Source organism: Coregonus lavaretus (genome assembly GCF_964263955.1).
Source record: "Coregonus lavaretus genome assembly, chromosome: 32".
Classification (NCBI taxonomy): domain Eukaryota; kingdom Metazoa; phylum Chordata; class Actinopteri; order Salmoniformes; family Salmonidae; genus Coregonus; species Coregonus lavaretus.
The window spans coordinates 18,836,558-18,860,865 of NC_140019.1; the positions used below are offsets into that span (position 1 = coordinate 18,836,558).

A 24,308-nucleotide genomic window follows, 5' to 3' on the forward strand; every position below is an offset into this window, starting at 1 on the left:
TTTCGGGCGGTGTGTAGGTGTTTCCGTAGGGGCAACGACGGTGGAAAGCCCGAACCAAGTTCTCACCATGCACATTCCACCTGCGTATGCCGATTTGGCACTAACCTTCTGTAAAAAGAAGGCGACTCAATTACCTCCTCATCGACAGGGGGATTGTGTGATAGACCTCCAAGTAGGCACTGCGCTTCCGCGTAGTCATGTGTATCCTCTGTCTCAGGAGGAGACGGCGGCTATGGAGACATACGTCACCGAATCTCTGAGACAGGGATACATACGGCCGTCCACTTCCCCTGCGTCCTCGAGTTTCTTTTTTGTGAAGAAGAAGGATGGGGGTTTACGCCCGTGTATTGATTACCGTGGTCTCAATCAGATCACAATCAAATACAGCTATCCTCTCCCTCTGATTGCTAGTATGACGGAGTCATTACACAGGGCTCGATTCTTCACAAAATTGGATCTCAGGAGCGCGTACAACCTGGTGCGCATTAGGGAGGGAGATGAGTGGAAGACAGCATTCAGTACCACCTCGGGTCACTATGAGTACCTCGTCATGTCATACAGTTTAATGAATGCTCCTTCAGTTCCAATCATTTGTGGACGAGATTTTCCGGGACTTGCATGGACAGGGTGTAGTGGTGTATATTGATGACATTCTAATATACTCCGCTACGCGAGCCGAGCATGTGTCCATGGTGCGTCAAGTGCTTGGTAGACTGTTAGAGCATGACCTGTATGCGAAGGCGGAGAAATGTCTGTTCTTCCAGGAGTCCATCTCCTTCCTGGGTCATCGGTTGTCCGCGTCAGGGGTGGAGATGGAGATTGACCGCATTGCTGCCATGCGTTATTGGCAGACTCCCACCACGGTGAAGGAAGTGCAGCGATTCTTGGGTTTTGCCAATTACTACCGGAGGTTATTCCGGGGCTTTGGACAGGTAGCAGCTCCCATTACCTCCCTGCTAAAGGGGGGTCTGGTGCGTCTGCAGTGGTCGGCTGAGTCGGACAGGGCGTTTAGACATCTGAAGGACCTGTTTACCTCGGCTCCGGTGCTGGCACATCCGGATCCCTCTTTGGCGTTCCAAGTTGAGGTGGATGCGTCCGAGGCTGGGATCGGCGCTGTGCTGTCTCAGCGCTCGGGTACGCCACCAAAACTCCGCCCCTGTGCTTTCTATTCTAAGAAGCTCAGTCCGGCGGAGCGCAGTTATGACGTGGGGGACAGGGAGCTGTTAGCTGTGGTTCAAGCCCTGAAGGTGTGGAGGCATTTGGCTTGAGGGGGCTAAACACCCTTTTCTCATTCTGACTGACCATCGTAACCTGGAGTACATCCGGGCAGCGAGGAGGCTGAACCCTCACCAGGAAAGGTGGGCTATGTTTTTTTCCCGATTTGTATTTAAGCTCACCTATAGACCAGGGTCACAGAACGCTAAGGCAGACGCCCTGTCCCGACTATATGACACAGAGTAGAGGTCCATTGAGCCCACTCCCATACTTCCGGAGTCTTGTCTGGTGGCACCGGTGGTGTGGGAGGTTGATGCGGACATCGAGCGGGCGTTACGTACCGATCCTACTCCCCCACAGTACGTGCCGCTCGAGGTTCGCGATCGATTGATATATTGGGCTCACAAGTCACCCTCCTCTGGTCATCCTGGTATTGGTCGGACAGTGCACTGCCTTAGTGGGAAGTACTGGTGGCCCACTTTAGCTAAGGACGTGAGGGTTTATGTTTCCTCCTGCTTGGTGTGCGCCCAGTGTAAGGCGCCTAGACACCTGCCCGGAGGGAAGTTACAACCCCTACCCGTTCCACAACGGCCGTGGTCTCACCTATCAGTGGATTTTGTCACGGACCTTCCCCCCTCCCAGGGGAACACGACGATCTTGGTCGTTGTGGATCGGTTTTCGAAGGCCTGCCATCTCATTCCTATGCCAGGTCTCCCTACTGCCCTACAAACTGCTGACACCCTGTTCACAAATGTCTTCCGGCACTACGGGGTGCCTGAGGATATAGTGTCTGATCGGGGTCCCCAGTTCACCTCTAGAGTCTGGAGGGCGTTTATGGAACGTCTGGGGGTCTCGATTAGCCTTACCTCAGGTTTTCACCCCGAGAGTAATGGGCAGGTGGAGAGAGTGAACCAGGATGTGGGTAGGTTTCTGAGGTCCTATTGCCAGGACCGGCAGGAGGAGTGGTTGGGATATATTCCCTGGGAAGAGATAGCCCAAAACTCACTCCGCCACTCCTCCACTAACCTTACGCCTTTCCAGTGTGTGCTAGGTTATCAGCCGGTCCTGGCACCTTGGCATCAGAGCCAGATCGAAGCCCCTGCGGTGGACGAGTGGTTTCGGCGCTCGGAAGAAACCTGGAACGCTGCGCATGTCCATCTGCAGCGGGCTATCAGGCGGCAAAAGGCGAGCGCCGATCGCCACCGCAGTGAGGCTCCGGTGTATGCACCGGGAGATCGGGTCTGGTTCTCGACCCGAAACTTGCCCCTTCGCCTGCCCTGCCGGAAGCTGGGTCGGCGGTTTGTGGTGCCATTTAAAGTCCTGAGGAGATTGAACGAGGTATGTTATAGGTTACAACTGCCCATTAGTTAATCCGCATTACCGCATTAACCCTTCATTCCATGTGTCTCTCCTCAGGCCGGTGGTGGCTGGTCCACTCCAGGAGAGTGAGGTACGAGAGGCTCCTCCGCCCCCGTTGGACATCGAGGGGGCACCGGCGTACTCAGTCCGCTCCATCTTGGATTCGAGGCGTCGGATGGGGGGCCTGCAGTATCTCGTGGAGTGGGAGGGGTACAGTCCGGAGGAACGGTGCTGGGTCCCTAGGAGGGACATCCTAGATCCCTCCATGTTGAGGGACTTCCACCGGAGTCATCCGACTCGCCCTGCTCCGCGTCCTCCTGGCCGTCCCCGAGGCCGGCGCGTCAAGGGGAGGGTACTGTCACGGAATCAGCCGAGGCTGCTCCTCCTCCTTGCTCGGGCAGGTTTCGGCGTTTGTCGTCCCCGGAGTACTAGCTGCCACCAATCTATGTTTCGGTGTTTGTCTAGTTTGTCTTGATTGTTTTCACCTGTTTCCCATTATGTTACATTGTATTCCCTTTATAACCCCCTGTCTCTCATTGGTTATTGTGTGAGATTGTTTTCCGTGAGGTCGGCAGTGTTCGGGTGTATGCGTATTTTGTTCCTCCCTGTTTGGAGGTTTTGTCTGTATTTTTGATTACTGTGCAAGTAAAGTTCGTCTGCCAGTAGCTCGGTGTCCTGCGCTTGACTTTGCTCACAGCATACACGTCGCCCTGACAAACGGCCAGACGGCTCATGACGTGAGGCGGGGAGTGTGCAAATTTACATCGACATTGGTGTCATATTGGCATATATATGATGGTAGGAAGATTTTAATTTAACTTTGTGCTTCAATAAATGCATATACTATTGTGGGGGCGATAATACACAGCCACTGCATGAAAAGCAACAAAAATATGATTAATCAAAATAAACTGTCATGTTAAGTATTTATTTAAGACAGTATATTTGTGTGATCAGAGTTTTTGATATCCTGATCAATTGGGGGGGGGGGGGGGGGGGGGGGGGGGGGAGCACTCGTGTTATTTGACACTAATACAGCCCTTGAAGTTTAATACTTGCCTGGGGATTCTAATCCCCCCCCCAGCCCCCACCCTCGAACACACACACACACCCCTCCCAGAGCTCATCCCTCCCCTGCTGGTATCCCATTACCTGGGCACACAAACACACGCAAAGTCTTGGGAATTAAATCCACCATTTGTTTTCATTTGCCACTGTGGTTTTTCTAATCCACAAAGCCAAATCATCTTGGTTTCTCTGAGCACAACTGTACAAAACTACTTCAGACGCATACTGCATGAATGCACGAATACTTAGAGCTTAGTGTCTTTTTACATAACTGATTTCGACGGGTCGAAATGAGGCGAAGGAGTGAGAACTGGGGTAAACTGCTCTATCATTTACCAGTAAACAGAGATACTAATACCTTGAGATAACACTGACAGACACGCTTTCAGAGAGACATCCTGTGCCATGCACCACCACCCTGTTGAGAAGTGTACAGTCAGGAAAACAGAGAATGAACTCTAATCCTTTAAAACAGCACAAATAGAAATTCCAGAGAGAGAGAGAGAGAGAGACAGAGAGAGAGAGAGAGAGAGAGAGAGAGAGAGAGAGGATGGAGATGGAGATATAGAACAAGACAGATAATGAAAAAGAGAAACAGAGAGAAAGGAGGCAAAGCTTGGAGATGATAACCAACACAATACATATGACCTGTTTTGACTGATGGGCTTATTTATTATTATTATTACCACACTCTTTTAGAGAAGATTGATTTCCTGCCAGGTCAAGTTTGGGCCCAGGTAGCCTTCTGTTGGATGAGTGGCAACACAGGAGAAGTACGTCATTTAAATGGTGAGAGTTGCCCATGACCAGTGTCTGCTAGGTGGATAGCTGATAGTTCTTCATGCTGGGGTGAAGAGCCAAAGGAGATTTATAAAACATGAGAATGTTTACCTCTGGCCAAAGGTCAGTGAAGACACCTTTTTACAACAGACTGTCCTTGTTTTGAAGACTAAATGCACTGCTGTCACCCAAAACAATGGCACTTAAAAGCAAAGTCTATGATGGATGTCTGGGAATGCCATCTGGTTGAATGGTGATTGGCTGTGGTCAGGTCTACTAGGCAAAATAACATTGACATCATCAGGCAACTCTATGATACAATACATTTCACAGATACACCAAAGACTACAACGAACTTTACAAAAGGTCAAGGCACATTCTTTGCTAAGGGCTTTTGATAGGCTTGGGAAGTTTGTAACCTGAAGCTATAAGAAAAGGCTACAGTAGACTGGTATTCAAATATTTACAAACTGGCCCAAAAATTATAGTCTAGAACAATTACACTGTGATTAAAATTAGAAATGTCCAACGTTAACCATTGGCTAGAAAGATACTGACAGATGTTCAGTGACCTGTTTGTTTGCATATACAGCTAAAGTTATCTACAGCGTATGCAAACACAAGGCATGACTAACGTTGTGATACGGTGGTGGAGTTTTAAACTTAGTTAAACCTTTGTTTTTACTTGGATGTGTTTTCCTTCCCCATTAAAAGGTACTAGGAGGTATGCAATGAGTTAGAAACCTCTTTCCTCTCTTTGTTTCCACCCTATGGTTATTAACAAGGTTCTGAGAACAGGTCAGGGGGGTCCGATTCCATAACTTTGCAATCATGTGTGGAAATAAAACAATTACTTGTGAGAGGTTGTTTGGTCCATTTTGGAGGTTTAAACGGCTCTTTGGGAAGCGGCAATTATTAGGCTACAGATTAAAACGCTGAAAAGGACCATTGATTCTGTCAAGATACACAATGGAGGCATATCAATTACCAATGGTGACATGTAGACTGTGTAAAATTACACCATTTTCATAGATAACTAAAGGGCAGTATGCGCTGGGGTTCCAACCTCTAGAATAACTTTGCAATCTCCTGCATGTGTGCCTTTATTTGTGAACTCATAGGCCTTCGCCTACACTCTTGCCATCATAGAATGCTAAATGCCATTGTGTAGAACAATCTAATAGCCAATGGAGCCAGCAAAACATTAACATGTTTAGAATCAAATATGTAAAGCAAAAGTCTAGCTACAAGAGTAATACCCAGACATAATTATTTACGGCAGAACAGTATCCGATGTGGCGCCATCTCCTGTTCACAAGATAAACTACACAAGCCCTGTTTTGAGTGGAGGGAGGGGATAATTTTTTAAAAAGTGCATGCCACACCACACATCTGTTTTCCACAGATCTGATAAGAGCCCAGTTCGTAACTTCTGGTTCCAAACAAACTCCATCTGGCAGTAATCACATATACTGTAACTTTCTCCTGACAGAACGGAGGGAGCTCAACACATATTAGGGTAAACAAACAGGCTATTCAGTAGAATAACAAACCAACATTATACTTCCTCAATGAAGAAGTGGCTTATGGATATGCTATGTAAACATTTTGCATACATCTTCAATTAGGGTAGTGCCCGAAATGTTAATGAAGTGACTTTCTTCACTATGTTGAGGTGAAACATGAGGGGTGTGTGTGTGTGTTGGGGTGTGTGTGGGGGGCTATTGTAGATGGACAGCTGCTACAAAAACAGAGTGACAAGGCTAGAGGGGTCTTCCCCAAAGCAGGCTGGGTAAATATCCTGGTGCCACTCATCAATCGTCACAGGAGACTCAAAATGGGTCAAAGGTGGGACAGAATGATTGGTGCAATACAAAGGCCTGTTGAACTGTGGGAATTTTGGGGGCAAAAAGCACCAGATAAAGGGGAATGATTGAAGTAACTTGTATGATTAATTTCCGGTATGAAAGTAACTGTAGTTTAATACAAACAGGTTGTGTAAACAGTCTAAGCTGTATTTGTTGGAATTATTTGAAGGAAAAACTTCATGCATTTTATTGGTGAAAATAAAAATCAAGCATTGATGTCAATAATTCCATGCTATGAAAAGAGATTTGCAGTAATTTCATTAATATCCTAACAAATGCCACATACAGCTGAAGTCGGAAGTTTACATACACCTTAGCCAAATACATTTAAACTAAGTTTTTCACAATTCCTGTCATTTAATCCTAGTAAAGAGTCCCTGTCTTAGGTCAGTTAGGATCACCACTTTATTTTAAGAATGTGAAATGTCAGAATAATAGTAGAGAGACTGATTTATTTCAGCTTTTATTTCTTTCATCACATTCCCAGTGGGTCAGAAGTTTACATACAGTGGGGAGAACAAGTATTTGATACACTGCCGATTTTGCAGGTTTTCCTACTTACAAAGCATGTAGAGGTCTGGAATTTTTATCATAGGTACACTTCAACTGTGAGAGACGGAATCTAAAACAGAAATCCAGAAAATCACATTGTATGATTTTTAAGTAATTAATTTGCATATTATTGCATGACATAAGTATTTGATCACCTACCAACCAGTAAGAATTCCGGCTCTCACAGACCTGTTTTAGTTTTTATTTAAGAAGCCCTCCTGTTCTCCACTCATTACCTGTATTAACTGCACCTGTTTGAACTCGTTACCTGTATAAAAGACACCTGTCCACACACTCAATCAAACAGACTTCAACCTCTCCTAATGGCCAAGACCAGAGAGCTGTGTAAGGACATCAGGGATAAAATTGTAGACCTGCACAAGGCTGGGATGGGCTACAGGACAATAGGCAAGCAGCTTGGTGAGAAGGCAACAACTGTTGGCGCAATTATTAGAAAATGGAAGAAGTTCAACACGACGGTCAATCACCCTCGGTCTGGGGCTCCATGCAAGATCTCAATCGTGGGGCATCAATAATCATGAGGAAGGTGAGGGATCAGCCCAGAACTACACGGCAGGATCTGGTCAATGACCTGAAGAGAGCTGGGACCACAGTCTCAAAGAAAACCATTAGTAACACACTACGCCGTCATGGATTAAAATCCTGCAGCGCACGCAAGGTCCCCCTGCTCAAGCCAGCGCATGTCCAGGCCCGTCTGAAGTTTGCCAATGACCATCTGGATGATCCAGAGGAGGAATGGGAGAAGGTCATGTGGTCTGATGAGACAAAAATAGAGCTTTTTGGTCTAAACTCTTGGGTACAACCCCAAGAACACCATCCCAACCGTGAAGCATGGAGGTATAAACATCATTCTTTGGGGATGCTTTTCTGCAAAGGGGACAGGACGACTGCATCGTATTGAGGGGAGGATGGATGGGGCCATGCATCGCGAGATATTCGCCAACAACCTCCTTCCCTCAGTAAGAGCATTGAAGATGGGTCGTGGCTGGGTCTTCCAGCATGACAACGACCCGAAACACACAGCCAGGGCAACTAAGGAGTGGCTCCGTAAGAAGCATCTCAAGGTCCTGGAGTGGCCTAGCCAGTCTCCAGACCTGAACCCAATAGATAATATTTGGAGGGAGCTGAATGTCCGTATTGCCCAGCGACAGCCCCGAAACCTGAAGGATCTGGAGAAGGTATGGAGGAGTGGGCCAAAATCCCTGCTGCAGTGTGTGCAAACCTGGTTAAGACCTACAGGAAACGTATGATCTCTGTAATTGCAAACAAAGGTTTCTGTACCAAATATTAAGTTCTGCTTTTCTGATGTATCAAATACTTATGTCATGCAATAAAATGCAAATGAATTACTTAAAAATCATACAATGTGATTTTCTGGATTTTTAGATTCCGTCTCTCACAGTTGAAGTGTACCTATGATAAAAATTACAGACCTCTACATGCTTTGTAAGTAGAAAAACCTGCAAAATGTATCAAATACTTGTTCTTCCCACTGTACACTCAATTAGTATTTGGTAGCATTGCCTTTAAATTGTTTAACTTGGGTCAAATGTTTCGGGTAGCCTTCCACAAGCTTCCCACAATAAGTTGGGTGAATTTTGGCCCATTCCTCCTGACAGAGCTGGTGTAACTGAGTCAGGTTTGTTGGCCTCCTTGCTCGCACACACTTTTTCAGTTCTGCCCACACATTTTCTATAGGATTGAGGTCAGGGCTTTGTGATGGCCACTCCAATACCTTGACTTTGTTGTCCTTAAGCCATTTTGCCACAACTTTGGAAGTATGCTTGGGGTCATTGTCCATTTGGAAGACCCATTTGCAACCAAGCTTTAACTTTCTGACTGATGTCTTGAGATGTTGCTTCAATATATCCACATAATTTTCCTTCCTCATTATGCCATCTATTTTGTGAAGTGCACCAGTCCCTCCTGCAGCAAAGCACCCCCACAGCATGATGCTGCCACCCCCGTGCTTCACGGTTGGGATGGTGTTCTTCGGCTTGCAAGGCCCCCCTTTTTCCTCCAAACATAACGATGGTCATTATGGCCAAACAGTTCTATTTTTGTTTCATCAGACCAGAGGACATTTCTCCAAAAAGTACAATCTTTGTCCCCATGTGCAGTTGCAAACCGTAGTCTGGCTTTTGGAGCAGTGGCTTCTTCCTTGCTGAGCGGCCTTTCAGGTTATGTCGATATAGGACTAGTTTTACTGTGGATATAGATACTTTTGTACCTGTTTCCTCCAGTATCTTCACAAGGTCCTTTGCTGTTGTTCTGCGATTGATTTGCACTTTTCGCACCAAAGTACGTTCATCTCTAGGAGACAGAACGCGTCTCCTTCCTGAGCAGTATAACGGCTGCGTGGTCCCATGGTGTTTATACTTGCGTACTATTGTTTGTACAGATGAACATGGTACCTTCAGGCGTTTGGAAATTGTTACCAAGGATGAACCAGACTTGTGGGGGTCTACCATTTTTTTCCTGAGGTCTTGGCTGATTTCTTTTGATTTTCCCATGATGTCAAGCAAAGAGGCACTGAGTTTGCACCTCCAATTGACTCAAATTATGTCAATTAGCCTATCAGAAGCTTCTAAAGCCATGACATCATTTTCTGGAATTTTCCAAGCTGTTTAAATGCACAGTCAACTTAGTGTATGTAAACTTCTGACCCACTGGACTTGTGATACAGTGAATTATAAGTGAAATAATCTGTCTGTAAACAATTGTTGGAAAAATCACTTGTGTCATGCACAAAGTAGATGTCCTAACCGACTTGCCAAAACTATAGTTTGTTAACAAGAAATGTGTGGAGTGGTTGAAAAACAAGTTTTAATGACTCCAACCTAAGTGTATGTAAACTTCCGACTTCAACTGTAGATCAAATGGAGCGCTTCCTTTGCACAGTGGAGCCAATTCTAAAAGCTGGCTAAAGGAGGTAGATAAGTAGGAAGTAGACACTTGCCTCAGCTAGTGGCTGAGAGACCAACAGCAGACCCACCCAAACTATGCTTTAAGTACATGCAGACTCCCTGTCTTTCCATGTCATTCCCTCCCTCACACCCTCCCTCCCTCCACCACTCTGTCCATCAAACCAACAAGGCCCCAGAAGTCCCTGTGCTCCATCAATATGCCGACAATGTGCCTCATTGACACACAAACATCCCATTAATCTTCATTTGTCTCATCATATCCTGCCATTCTCATGGAAATGGTCGCCTTCTCCTGTGTGTTGACAGTTTGTGGGTAGTGGTGGAGGGGTGCAACAGTGGGTGGTTCGGGAGCGGAAGCGGGGTGCCAGCCCAAGGGAGGGTCCCTAAAAAGTGCCACTACATTTGGCGGCTTGCATTTCCCATCACGGCTAATGTGATTCGCATTCAAATAGCGCCACCCCACTACCACCCCTCTGTAGGGGGGCAGGCTAATCTGATTTCTCAGCTGCCTGGGACCCCTGCTTCCTGACAGCAGCAGCAGGGTTTGCTTGGTGGGGCTGCTGGAGATGCCTGGGGTTTCTCATCCCCCCCCACAGGGGCTCGACCCCGAAATGCTAACAGAGCTTAGAGTGACAGGCCAGGCAGTAGCAGGGGAGGAGGAAGGAAGGAAATGGTCTTCAGTTGCTAGGAAGGCCAGGGAAGTGTCAATTCTCCACTAGTGGCCCTGGAGGGGACTTCCAGCTGTTCAACTATCCATAAGGGAGCACTGTGAGGGTCTCTCCCACCATGGGGTCTCTGTAGCCACCTGTCACATATTGGAGGAGCCAAAATGTCTGCCATAACAGCAGTGGGAGTAGAATGAAGTTCGCCCTAGGCACTGGACTAAAGGATATCTTTGGTGTTTTAGACTTACCTCAGTTTTAAGCCCCCCCCCCCCCCCCCTCCTAATCACTCCACATTCCAATAAGAGCAGACAGACGATTCCATTTCAGAAAGCAGAATATGTTCAAATAGAGTAAGTACATACATAGATGGGGGAGACAGGAAGACGGAAAAGAGGGAGATGAGGGAAGGATACAGAGAGAGAATGAAAAGAGGGAAAGATACAGAGAGAATGAAAAGAGGGAAGGATACAGAGAGAGAATGAAAAGAGGGAAGGATACAGAGAGAGAATGAAAAGAGGGAAATATACAGAGAGAGAATGAAAAGAGGGAAGGACAGAGAGAGAATGAAAAGAGGGAAGGACAAAGAGAGAGAATGAAAAGAGGGAAGGATACAGAGAGAGAATGAAAAGAGGGAAGGATACAGAGAGAGAATGAAAAGAGGGAAAGATACAGAGAGAGAATGAAAAGAGGGAAGGATACAGAGAGAATGAAAAGAGGGAAAGATACAGAGAGAGAATGAAAAGAGGGAAGGACAAATAGAGAGAATGAAAAGAGGGAAGGATACAGAGAGAGAATGAAAAGAGGGAAGGATACAGAGAGAGAATGAAAAGAGGGAAGGATACAGAGAGAATGAAAAGAGGGAAGGATACAGAGAGAATGAAAAGAGGGAAGGATACAGAGAGAGAATGAAAAGAGGGAAAGATACAGAGAGAGAATGAAAAGAGGGAAAGATACAGAGAGAGAATGAAAAGAGGGAAAGATACAGAGAGAGAATGAAAAGAGTGAAAGATACAGAGAGAGAATGAAAAGAGGGAAGGACAAAGAGAGAGAATGAAAAGAGGGAAGGATACAGAGAGAGAATGAAAAGAGGGAAGGATACAGAGAGAGAATGAAAAGAGGGAAGGATACAGAGAGAGAATGAAAAGAGGGAAGGATACAGAGAGAGAATGAAAAGAGGGAAGGATACAGAGAGAATGAAAAGAGGGAAGGATACAGAGAGAGAATGAAAAGAGGGAAAGATACAGAGAGAGAATGAAAAGAGGGAAAGATACAGAGAGAGAATGAAAAGAGGGAAGGATAGAGAGAATGAAAAGAGGGAAGGATACAGAGAGAGAATGAAAAGAGGGAAGGATTGAGAGAGAATGAAAAGAGGGAACGATACAGAGAGAATGAAAAGAGGGAAGGATACAGATAGAGAATGAAAAGAGGGAAGGATACAGAGAGAATGAAAAGAGGGAAGGATACAGAGAGAGAATGAAAAGAGGGAAAGATACAGAGAGAGAATGAAAAGAGGGAAGGATACAGAGAGAGAATGAAAAGAGGGAAGGATACAGAGAGAGAATGAAAAGAGGGAAAGATACAGAGAGAGAATGAAAAGAGGGAAAGATACAGAGAGAGAATGAAAAGAGGGAAGGATACAGAGAGAGAATGAAAACCCTTAATGCCTGCGTAGCACCAGGCCTCTTTTTCCCGGGTGTGTTTTGACAAGGCCCAGGCTCTGCCTTTGATCAGCACTCAGGAAGTTTCATTAGGAGATAGATGGAGGATAAGGAAGAGAAGGATGGGAAGCAGAAAGATAGAGAGAGAAAGAAAGGGAGAGCAGGAACTCTCTGCTGGTTCTACCTTATCTATCATATCAGGCCGGTTGGTTGTGGCCAGCACGGTGACGTCCCCCAGCTTTCTGTCAGGAGCTGGGCCAGGACCTGGTCCCCTACGCCACCAGACCCCAACAAACTGAGAGAGCAAAGGTGGAGAGCGGAGGGGGCGAGAGGAAGGGGAGAGAGTATAGAATGTGGGGGGGGGGTTGATAGGGGAGGAGAGATATAAAATGTGTTTTAACCAAAAATGTATCTGTTCAAGATGTCAGATCCCAGCCCCCTGCACTGAGAAATAGTAAGGTGTTTATTTTCCATAGCACAGTGCAGTCTCTCCCTCCCTCTCCTGCTCCCCATCGCTGTCACACACATACGTTTGTTTTATCCTTGTGAGGACCAAACAATTGATTCCCATTCAAAATCCTGTTACCTAACCGCTAACCCTAATTCTAACCGTATGCCTTTTTCCTTGTGGGGACCAGCGAAATGTCACCACTTTTCCTTGTTTTACTATTTTTGTGAGGACTTCTGGTCCCCACAAGGACAGTAAAACAAAAAAAACACACACACACACACACTCTTTCTGTCTCTGTTCACAGAGCCAGCGGAAGTGCCACACGTCATTACCACAGATAAGGCCACAGAGGAACACAAAAGAGGCCTGTCAGTGAGTTATGGTCCTGGGAGGAATAGGGAGAAGGCCTCATGACAAAGAGAGAAATGTGCCATGGCTGCTTCTGCCTCTCATCCAAAGCCTGGTTTCTTTCTCTTGCTCTCTTGCTCTTTCATTCTCTCGCTCTCGTGCTTTCTCTCTGGACCCAACGCCTCCCTCCTTTCCTCTCTTCCCTTTATCCGTCTGTCTCCCTCTCACTCTGTCTCAGACTCTCTACTCTCGCTCTCTGTCTTTCTCTCTCACTATCAGATAAATCATTCCAACAGATTTGGGCAGTTATGGCAGGTAGGCTTGAAGATTTACAGGTGCTTCACGTCAAGAAAGGAAAACACAAAATATCACCCTTCCATCTCCAGCCCAGGCAGTGTCAACAGTTAAATTCCAGCTCATGAGCAATGAAGCCACTTCATTGATTAAATGTGGGAAGTTAAGACCAATAAATAACCTTTATAGATCACTGCTAAGTGCATTTTTCAAATGGCCAGTGGCCTGGAGATATGAGCTCTGCTGCAGTGAACTGACTGACTCCCCTGCATCAAGTCATTTTGAAAGGCAACTGCAGAGTCGTGGTCAAATAACTGCTTCAAATCCGGTCAATTCAGTAAAATCAGACATGGAACTCATATGAGAAGATCGCTCATGTAAGTTGGGCATTGTGTCAGGTCGAATACCATATCCAGTCCATTCCTGAGTTGACCCCCAACTCTTGATATGTAGCCTCTCATGCTCTCTCGTCTCTCTCATCTCTCTGCAGCAGACATACAGTGAGCAATATGTTTGGAACATCAACTCAGAATAAAATCACTGTCGCAATACATATAGAATCGTGAGAAACACAATACATATCATATCGGCACCTAAGTATCGTAATAATATCGCATCGTGAGATCCCTGGCAATTCCCAGTCCTAGTAAGCAGATAGAAAATGTCACCTTACATGCACTAATGGCAAAATGGTTTTGTTAAGAAAGGACACAGTGACCCATCCCAGGCCCTGTCCAATTAGGCTTGAGGGAAGGCCACGTTTGAACCATAGCTGGAGGGGTCTTTTGTCTGTTCCTTCACCACTGACTTTCAGTGGGGGTTTACCGGGAAGTACGCCTCATATTTGGCTTCCCCCATCTGCTGTGGTGTACACAATGAAGTGCTTGTTTTCTGCGGCCTGTGTCCTCTCTCTGTCCGTTTTTTCTTTTTCCTGAAGCCACAGATGTTCCCAGTGCCATCCCATTGATGCGCCTCCGGACAGACTGGCTCGTCTGTGTGTCAGTGTGTGTGTGTGCGTGCGGGCGCACATGCGTTGCTAGCAAAGCACTAGTGGACTGACTCCATAGGAACTCCACAGCTGGCATTACACTGGACAATAATTATACTGATAATGTAATTATTGTGGTACTATAGACAGTCAGTCATTCAACGAGTAATTGGGGAAAATACATGCTATTCAGTGTATTGAACTAGGCTGATGATTAAATGGTGCCTATCTTTCCCATTAATTTAGGTTTGATGCGTGCTTCCAGTTTTCAGAATAAGATATGTGCTTGCAAGCAGTTGCCGTGGTCATCAAGTCTGCAGTATTACGTTTATTAGGTAGAAAAAGTTTTGAACTTCATTTCTGAGACAAAATACCTACCTTCCTCTTTCTCCAGCAAGAGCGTCAATCTCATCAAAGAACACAATGGAGGGGGTGACAGCTCTGACCTAGTATAGACATATGTGAGAGAGGTATTAATATACAGTAGATGCATATACATTATACTGTAGAATATTAAAGCAATTTCCTCTAAGCATTAGTAGTCCTTATATTCCTAGTGTAATGGGTATATAATAGACAATGAAAGTTGGCCTGGTACTCACCTCTCTGACAGCTCTCTCAGACTCCCCTACAGATTTATTTAGTAACTCTGGACACTGAAAGACAGAGAGGGAAGTTGGTTCTCCTGTCCAGTGATTCATTATAGGACCAGGAGATTTCCGTACGAGGACCCTAGTTATACAGTAGGCTATAACTATTATTTAATATCAATATAACACTAGTAAACGCTCAATAACATTTAACCTAGTTAGCCACAAGCTAACTAGACCACTATTTCATATCTGACAGGAACACACCTCAATGAACAAACCACCACAAGCTAGCCCCACCACTATTTAATATCTGACAGGAACACACCTCAATGAACAAACCACTGAGAACCTTTTGACAACCCGCCAAGAAATCTCTCAGAGATTAAAGGGATAGTTAAGAGGTAGAGAGGAAGCGAGGGGGGAAAAAATATCATTAAGAAGGAAGGCAGAGAGGACAAAGGAGGTAGGGTAAGTAAGGCTGCTGGGTCCACTCTGCACCCTCCCTCCCTGCCTCCCTCCCTCCGAGGCGGATAAACCTCCACTCAGCCCTTCAGGATGCACTTCCTCCCCCTGCAATCCCCCCTTTTCAACACCTCTGGGCTGGTGGGGAGACGACACTTCAGTGGAAGCCCTTTTGTCTCCTCAGAACACGACAACACTGTGGAGACTGACACATTAATCCCCAGTACCTCTGTGGTGGTTGCCCAGGCTGAGGGATATGCTGTTCTGTTGATTTATCTAGCCAGCTACTCATTGGGAGGGATACATTCTATGTAGGTACATTTCTATTTGGCTAGAGAAACAGTGATATTGGTGTGTGTGTGACAACATGTTAATAGGGTGTTAGGGTTTTACTGTACACAACGCAAGTAGTATGCATCTAAAAGCATAGTGAAGCAAGGGGAAAAATACATCATGATTTTGTAATTGTAGAAGTATTAGCCAACTTCTTACTATTTTATTTTGCTTAAACATCAAGTGTAACATAATATGAACAATTTGGGTTAAAAACTTTAAAGATAATTTTACACTGCAAGAAGTCTTTAAAGGTAAGTCTTTCTGTGTAATATAACAGCCAATCTAATCAGGCTAGCTGACCGTTTCTGTCATCGCACCCGGCAACAGCTTCCAAAATAAGCGCCAATTAACAATCAGTGAACTGATCAATCAATCTCCATCAAGGGGCCTAGACAGAGCAGGGCGAGGGAGAGGGGTGGGATGAGGACAGCATAGGGGATAGTTGTGAATTGGGGTGGAGGGAGAGGAGGGGGAAGAGGGGATGGGGTGATGAATGAAGAGGACAAACATGGGGTCGGAGGGGTCAAGTGAGGAGGCCTGTAAGTCTGCCTCCAAGGAAGCCAAAGATTCTGAGGTCCTTGAGATAATCAGGGACATATCCCTTTGTTTTTTAACTGGGGTAAAGCCAAGAGAATGGCTGCCGATGGTAAATCACTGAGCATAGCTAAGTACAGTATGTTTTCAAAACGGAAAGATGCGGTGCTAGTTTTACTAGCTATAGTTGTAAATGTAAGTTCAAAATCCCTAGTTGTGTAAACATCAAAAGGTCCATGCTATGTCAGCCATAACAAAATAAACTGTGCTTGAAGGCAATGCACACCATGCAACTGCAACACTGACGCATTACAAAAGTATGCATTATAGGGGTGGGATTTAGGGAACCCTGTAGGTGTAGAAAGGTCTAAAAAGGACACTTCCCTGCCCGTACATTGACCATTTGGTGGAGAATGCAGGCAACAATCAAACTTAGAATAATCAACACCTTAATGGCAAGGAAGTTGAGTCTGCTCTCGTTGGCCAGAGCCTTGGCGATAATAATAATAATAATAATATGCCATTTAGCAGACGCTTTTATCCAAAGCGACTTACAGTCATGCGTGCATACATTTTTTTTTGTGTATGGGTGGTCCTGGGGATCGAACCCACTACCTTGGCGTTACAAGCGCCGTGCTCTACCAGCTGAGCTACAGAGGACCACAGCGATCATGGCTTGAAGCAGCCTGGGGTCCATGGAGGAATACTCCTTTAGGGGGCTGGATGCGGGTGAAGGCCTCGGGGTGCCTGAGGGGCCACTCCACCGCCTGCTTCAATTTCAGCTTCACCTGCTCCATGCCTCCCACATCCAACCAGTGAACCTGCAAGGGAAACAGTCTAACAGGGAAACAGTCTGCAAGGGAAACAGACAAACCCTTCGGACACAGCTGGGAACTGGGAGAAGAATACAGAGGTTTCATACACAATGGAAAGAGAGACATCCCCAATGGGCTGTAAAGGGTGGCAGTTTTAATGGAGCATGGTATCCAGCAGTGGTATGAAAGCTTCTTTAGAAACCTACTCAAGAAAATCCACGTTTTCCATGGTAGTTTTTCAAGTCAAAAGTAATATCCTTACTGTGGGCCAAGAAAGTTGTTGGTTCAGTTTGTCCAGTGTTTATTTCTCTCTACAGCTGTAATAAATCAATTAACCAATCAATCAATCACTGAAAAACTGTTTGTATTTTTGCTCTGTGAGAAAGATTTGGAATAATAGGCATACAGTACAAGAAAATGTTGAGATTCACGACAACAAGTATACGACAGGAAAAGTATTGGGCCAGATCTGGGCTAAGGGTGAAGCAGCAGACATTGAACGGAGCCAGCAGCTGTCCCTTTGACAGATGACGGGCCGAGGCGCACGACTCCAGGAGATAAAACAGATAAGGAGAGCAGGGGTTGGCCAGAGCAATAAGTCCCCCCCCCCCCACTTCATCAGTGTGACTTTTCCTCTCCCTCTCTCTCCCAGTCTACCCCCCCCCCCCACTCCTCTCCTCTCCGCTCCCTCCCTCTCCGCTCCCCCCTTACTCTCCTCTCCCCTCCCCTCCCCCCTCCTTTCCTTTCCTCTCCCCTCCCCTCCCCCTCCTCTCCTCTCCCCTCCCCCCTCCTCTCCTCTCCCCTTCCCCCCTCCTCTCCTCTCCCCTTCCCCCCTCCTCTCCTCTCCCCTTCCCCCCTCCTCTCCTCTCCCCTTCCCCCCTCCTCTACTCTCCCCTCTCCGCTCCCTCCCCCCTCCTCCTCTCCGCTCCCTCCTCTCCACTCCCTCCCCACTCCTCTCCGCTACCTCCCTTCCTCTGTGGTAACACATCCCAGGCCACCGGCGCCGTCTCCCGGGAACGGAGCACCTAATGGAAACCTGGCATCCGGCCACATACTGTAAATACCACATGCTGAACAATTTATGGAGAGAGAGAGATGATAAAGATGGTGAGAGAGAGAGAGAGAGAGAGAGAGAGAGAGACACAGCCTCCTCCTGCCAGAGTCTATGGGGTGTAAATCAATCAGGCAGCTTCAGGTGCCTCTACCCTGCCAGGCCAGCAGCAGATGTGCACAGTAAAGATTTATACACCTTTTCTCCCCCTCCCCCCTATTTTGTTTTGTTTCTGTTCAGGTTTTCTGCAGACAAAAGAACATAGTGCTGGCGTAACAAAAAGGCAACATTAATTGCAAGGTGCTTTTGTCACGAACATGGCGGATGTGGAATTAGAGGGCGCAGTTTGAGTCACACCTTGCTGTGTTGATTTTATTCCCCCTGCCTCTTTCTCTCTCTCCGTGACCCAGTTATTATCTTTTACTGTTGTTGTCTGAAGTTTACAAGGAGCCTCTCAGGGTCCCGGCTTTGATGGGGTTGCTGGGGCGGTGGGAGAGAAGAAGGGTGGGTGCGGCAGAGTTGTGGTGGGTACTTCTCCTGACAAGAACTTGGAGAGGAGAGGAAGTTGAAAAAGAGGAACAACAGAATGGATCTCTCGGCTACAGCTACCAGATCAAAATATTAAAAAGTCCGGTCGGCCTGAGAGAGAGGCGTGCTCTTGCCCTCTCCTCACCCGGGCTCCATTGGAAGTTTCTTATATAAATGGATTAGAAACAAATGTTTGCAGTCATGTGGATATAATCAAGTCGGAGCTCTGCGGCCGACCCTTCAGCTGCAGTACACTGGGGGAAGGAAAAAACTCAAGTCCCTATTTTGTTTCCAGGAACTGGCCACAAGAACTGAACGTCTCGGGGTGAGCTCAGTGCAGAGGAAGAGGAGGAGGAAGAGGAGGAGGAAGGGCCTTTCTTTTTCTTTTTGTTCTCTCACTCTCTGGCAGGAACCGACATCGACCCGATCTGCTTTCAATTAGTACTGGAGATGATGTTAGCCTCTTCCTGTCCGTTATGTCTTGCACATGCAAACTCCAAAACATCCTGGAGTCTCACCGCTGTCCCCCCACCTCTCCCTCCACTGAGTGTGTGATTCATCTCCGTTTCAGGGAGGGCAGCATTATGACCTGGGGGTCATTTCCATCCGATGCTTCCTCGGTTTAAACCCTCTGTGAAAACCGCACGTCAACAAAAGTAATTGTGGATCTGAAAGCATCTTCTCTAATGCACAACTTACTTAATGCCTCACTGTAATATTGACATAATACATTGACTGGTAGTCCAATGAGTAATTAAGCCATTTTTGCTCCTGAGAGAAGATATATTTCGATCCCTGAGGAAGTTTGTTGACGTTTCTGAACATGAGACTAGAAGACACTTTCCGTTGTGCCGGTGACATCAGCAGAGTTGTTGTTCCATCTTTTGTGTCACTCGATAAATCTAATGACGGTTAAAAGGACATTTTTATGCCGACCTAAAAGGGAAACCAAGGGGCCATAATCCAGACATACCTTAGGGACATCGATGGCGACCTGCCTCATGGCATTTGACCTCCGACATGGCCCACTGAAGGTCCTGGAAAGTGACCGTCACTGTCCCCATCAATTGGAGGTCCGATGGCTGGGAGCCACTGCCGAGAGCACGCCTCAATGCATTCAGCCCTGTAAAAAGACCAGAATGACATCAACATATTTGTTGATGTACCGACGTTTCCAGATCTCTAGGTTTAGGGTGGTGTAGAGAGAATAGTGCATGGTGGGTAATAAGAGAAAGTCAATTCTGAGAAAGAACATGATTTTGTTAGAGATGGACATTTTGCATGTCTAAGATGTTGTGATGATGTGTACAGTTACTAGGAAAGATGCCCTAGTTGCAGTAAGTCATGTTTGAAACATTGATAGTTATGTCCTGAGGGGAACATCAAGACTGTTGTTCAGCAATGCCACCTTTCTCAAGGCTAGTCTTCAGAGACAAGACATTTTCAAAATGTCAACAATAGGCTAAGCCTCCCTTTCCTCCTTTTACTAACGACAGGCCTTACAGTGATGGACAGTTTCCCACACAAGTCCTTGGCAGCCGCTCCATGACTCCAAACACACACTTACTTTCACACAGTAGAACTTTCACCTACCTCTCAGGCTCCTACATGTCGTGATGACGAATGCCTAACGAATGCCTAATCTCTAAATGAACGCTAGTTTCCTTCACTCTTTCAATTCAACAGGGAACATTGGACACGCATAGCAAAGAAGAAAAGCTGGAGAGGAACTTTAATTGACGCTTTATGTTTGAGATTAACTCTCTCGACTCGAGGCAACTCCGTTACCTGCTGAGTATAAAAAGGACACAAAAGGACAACGGTACTAATAAATTCATCTGTGCATCAATATCAGTGGAGGATGTTGAGTTCGTGTTGGGCCTTGCAGAATAGGGTCACAAAACGATGAGCCAGGGATAGAAGTAGGCCCTTGTACAGTCAGTCAGCATTCCAAGGGGCCAGGGTGATGATAGCTTATGAATAGGCCACATAGGCGCTAGCGACGAGACAGGGAGCACGCTAGAAGGAGGAAGGGAGCGAGAATAGGGCTTGACAATCATCTAGGCTACATTAGCATCACTGACAGGGTAGGATTAGAACAGGGATAAAGCCTTGTTTTCCGAGTGTGTCTCTTGTAATACTGTGGGATTTGAATTCTGAATTGGCTTTTCTTGAAAAAGATTTCGGGAAATCTCAAAGATCCTCACAGTGCGTGTTTAATACAAAGGAGAAAGGGTTCTTCCTGTGGGTTGTGGGTAATTTGTCTTAAACAGTCTGTCAAATACATCATAGAAAAGGAAATAGATACATCTGAGTCCAGTCAATATGAGACAAGTGAAATTATGTGCAAGGATCAAGGGCAAAATCAATTCTGAATAAGGCTGGTTGAACTCTTTGTGCAATAGATAGTAGATACAAATATGACTGTGAAAATGCTGAATGAAAAGCTGCTGCTAGGAGTAAATGAGCCTGACTTTTAAAGAACCCTACCCCATGACATTGCAGAAAGATCTGCACTCAACTAGGCCTCCTGCAGCTCAGTTGGTAGAGCATGGCGCTTGCAACGCCAGGGTTGTGGGTTCGATTCCCAAGAGGGGCCAGTATGAAAAATGTATGCACTCTAACTGTAAGTCGCTCTAGATAAGAGCGTCTGCTAAATGACTAAAATGTCAAATGTAACTAGAGTAGCCTCCGCTCATAACCAGTTGTTTTATAGATTCCAAGACATGCAGGTAAGATAGCAGGCATTTGACGAACAAATTACATGGTGGCTGAAGGCATGATTACAACTGACGCACTGAACCCACAAACAATGTTTCAGCCTCAAGGCTGAGTCTTTCTTCTCCGGAAAAACTCAATTTCAGCCCTCTACCCATCACCACCCTTCTCCTCCTTCCCGCCCCGTCCAAGCTCCAGTTAAGATGGCCCTAGCTCCAACTCAGCCTGGAGGCTTCCTCCTCTCCTCCAAGCTGGGGCCAGGGACTGGGGGGACTGGAGTTGGGGATGAGGGCCAGGGCAGACGAGAGGGGATTTACGATCAGACAAGACTGCATCCTGTTTATATTTTCCAGGATCCGAGGAGACTTAAAAAAGGGAGAGAGAGAGAGAGAGAGAGAGAGAGAGAGAGAGAGAGAGAGAGAGAGAGAGAGAGAGAGAGAGAGAGAGAGAGAGAGAGAGAGAGAGAGAGAGAGAGAGAGAGAGAGAGAGAGAGAGAGAGAGAGAGAGAGAGAGAGAGAGAGAGAGAGAGAGAGAGAGAGAGAGCAAGCGAGAGACAGCGAGAGACAGCGAGAGAGAGAGACAGCGAGAGACAGAGACAGCGAGAGACAGAGAGAGCGAGAGAGAGAGAGCGAGAGAGCGAGAGCGAGACAGAGAGAGCGAGAGACAGAGAGAGCGAGAGACAGAGAGAGCGAGAGACAGAGAGACAGCGAGAGACAGAGAGAGCGAGAGAGAGACAGAGAGATCAAGAGAGAGAGACAGAGAGAGCGAGAGAGAGCGAGACAGAGAGAGCGAGGGTACGTGAGAGGAGCCAGCCAAGGTCAGTGTGTTCCAGGTCCTGGGCCCTACCCTTGCTGCGAACAGTCTCCTCTCCTGTCTATTTGCCTTTGAAAAAGAAGCCCACTTCAAAGTGGGGTGACCATGAAAGCCTTCGCACCCTCTCACCTTACTGTTCACTGTCAGATGTGTTCAAGTGCTTCGTACAAAAAACTATACGGTTGTCTGTGGTGCTTTAACCCGAAATTGTCGACAGTATGAGAAAGAAAAGTCTGCACTCATAAGGCTGAAGTGCTCAAAAAGCCCAGAAATGCCATCTTCCTGGATTGACAAATGTTTCGTGCAGCTAAGGATATTGCTCTCGCCAATCGCTGGACACAACATGCTACAGTGGCTAAGGAATAACCTACTGAACAAATACACCTAAGGAAAGTCAGACCAACACATCCCTAGCTAATACTTAGTTAGCAAGTAGATTCATGAACCTGATTAATGTGGTATCCAGCCTGGAATCTGGATAGCCCAAAGGCAAAATAAATGTAATTCAACAATGTGACTCAAGCATTTTCGCTTCAGGGATTCTATCCCCTGGCTAGGCTTGGCTCGATCAGAGCACACATTTGGTTTAGTTATGAAAACATCCGATGCACTGTTAGGAGTGAAAAAAGAAGCAACATAACAGAATTTAATCTGAACCTTATGTGGACTCTCTTTTCTTCACTCCTTCTTTCCTGAATGCTTCAAATTCACCAGCAATCTGCGGGGAATTGAGAATTGGGGCCCCTCCACTTCCAAGAATGCGCATTTGCAAAAAATGCCACTGGACCCAAAATAGGTATGGGACGGCAATTACTTTTTATCATTGCTCAAATTGGCTTGGAGAGGAAGAGGAGACAAGGTGAACGTGAGGGCTGTGGCCTGGTAAGAAGAAGGAATGTTCCCAATTATCTGGCCCCAAAACAGGCCCTCCCCGACAAGGCCGTTTTTAAGGGTCAACTCCACCAGCCCTGGTCTCACCCTGGCCCTGAGCATTGAAAAGAAACAACCCCTTGAGTAAAAACAACAGCATCTTCCGATAGAACGTGAACCAAGTCCACATGGTAAACATATCGAAGACATTGGTGCATTCTACTACAACTAACATCATTCACAAATGACTACCTTGGATGAATTTGGGCAGTTAAAGCACACCATTTTCAGCTTTGCTACAAAGACAGGCAGAGGAAACTGAGGTAAGTCTAGTAGAAGTGAAGTAAAGTTCCCCCAGCTGAACAACAGCAGTAAGTAATTTATGTAAGTGTCCATCTGCACTCCTACAACATGTTCCACATTTCCTTTAGACAGGAAAACACCCTCCAGAAGTAGCCTACTTAACACCACTCCCCCATCCCCAGGCAGTTGTCAGCAGAGCTGTGTGGGTCTCAAGCGACGTTGTCCTCAAATGAATTGTGAAACACTTTTGGCATTACACCATTAAAAAACAGGAACATTTTCATTACTCCGAGGGGCTTCCGGAACACTCTTTGCACCTGTATTTACAATACCCAACATCTGTTCCAGCGCTGAAACACTGCAATAATATGTGCTCTTAAACACACACACAGACAGAGAGATAGACAGACAAAGGGAGATAGACAGCAAGAGAGAGAGAGACAGAGAGAGAGAGAGAGAGAGAGAGAGAGAGAGAGAGAGAGAGAGAGAGAGAGAGAGAGAGAGAGAGAGAGAGAGAGAAACAGAGACACAGAGACACAGAGAGAGGGAGAGAGAGAGAGAGAGAGAGAGAGAGAGAGAGAGAGAGAGAGAGAGAGAGAGAGAGAGAGAGAGAGAGAGAGAGAGAGAGAGAAACAGAGACACAGAGAGACAGAGAGACAGAGAGACAGAGAAACAGAGAAACAGATAGACAGAGACGGAGAGGGAGAGAGACAGAGAGACAGAGAGAGAGCGATAGAGAGAAACAGAGACACAGAGACAGAGACAGAGACAGAGACAGAGAGAGAGAGAGAGAGAGAGAGAGAGAGACAGAGAGAGACAGAGAGAGACAGAGAGAGACAGAGAGAGACAGAGAGAGACAGAGAGAGACAGAGAGAGAGAGAGAGACAGAGAGAGAGAGAGAGCGATAGAGAGAAACAGAGACACAGAGACAGAGAGAGAGAGAGAGAGAGAGAGATAGAGAGAGAGAGAGAGAGATAGACAGAGAGAGAGAGAGAGACAGAGAGAGAGAGAGATAGACAGAGAGAGAGAGAGAGAGACAGAGAGAGAGAGCGAGCGATAGAGAGAAACAGAGACACAGAGACAGAGAGAGA

At 46.4% G+C, this 24,308-nt stretch overlaps 1 pseudogene across 1 annotated transcript in view; it reads right to left on the reverse strand.

The window, feature by feature from the left end:
• Positions 1-24,308, reverse strand: part of LOC311107219 (ATPase family gene 2 protein homolog A-like) — a 117,286-nt pseudogene that overhangs the window by 80,879 nt on the left and 12,099 nt on the right. The window contains exons 12-17 of the transcript in view: positions 19,487-19,636; positions 16,784-16,940; positions 16,568-16,653; positions 14,797-14,850; positions 14,573-14,640; positions 12,298-12,408 (exon numbers count right to left, since the gene is read on the reverse strand). The product of the transcript in view is annotated as an ATPase family gene 2 protein homolog A-like (transcript). The remainder of the gene's footprint in view (positions 1-12,297; positions 12,409-14,572; positions 14,641-14,796; positions 14,851-16,567; positions 16,654-16,783; positions 16,941-19,486; positions 19,637-24,308) is intronic.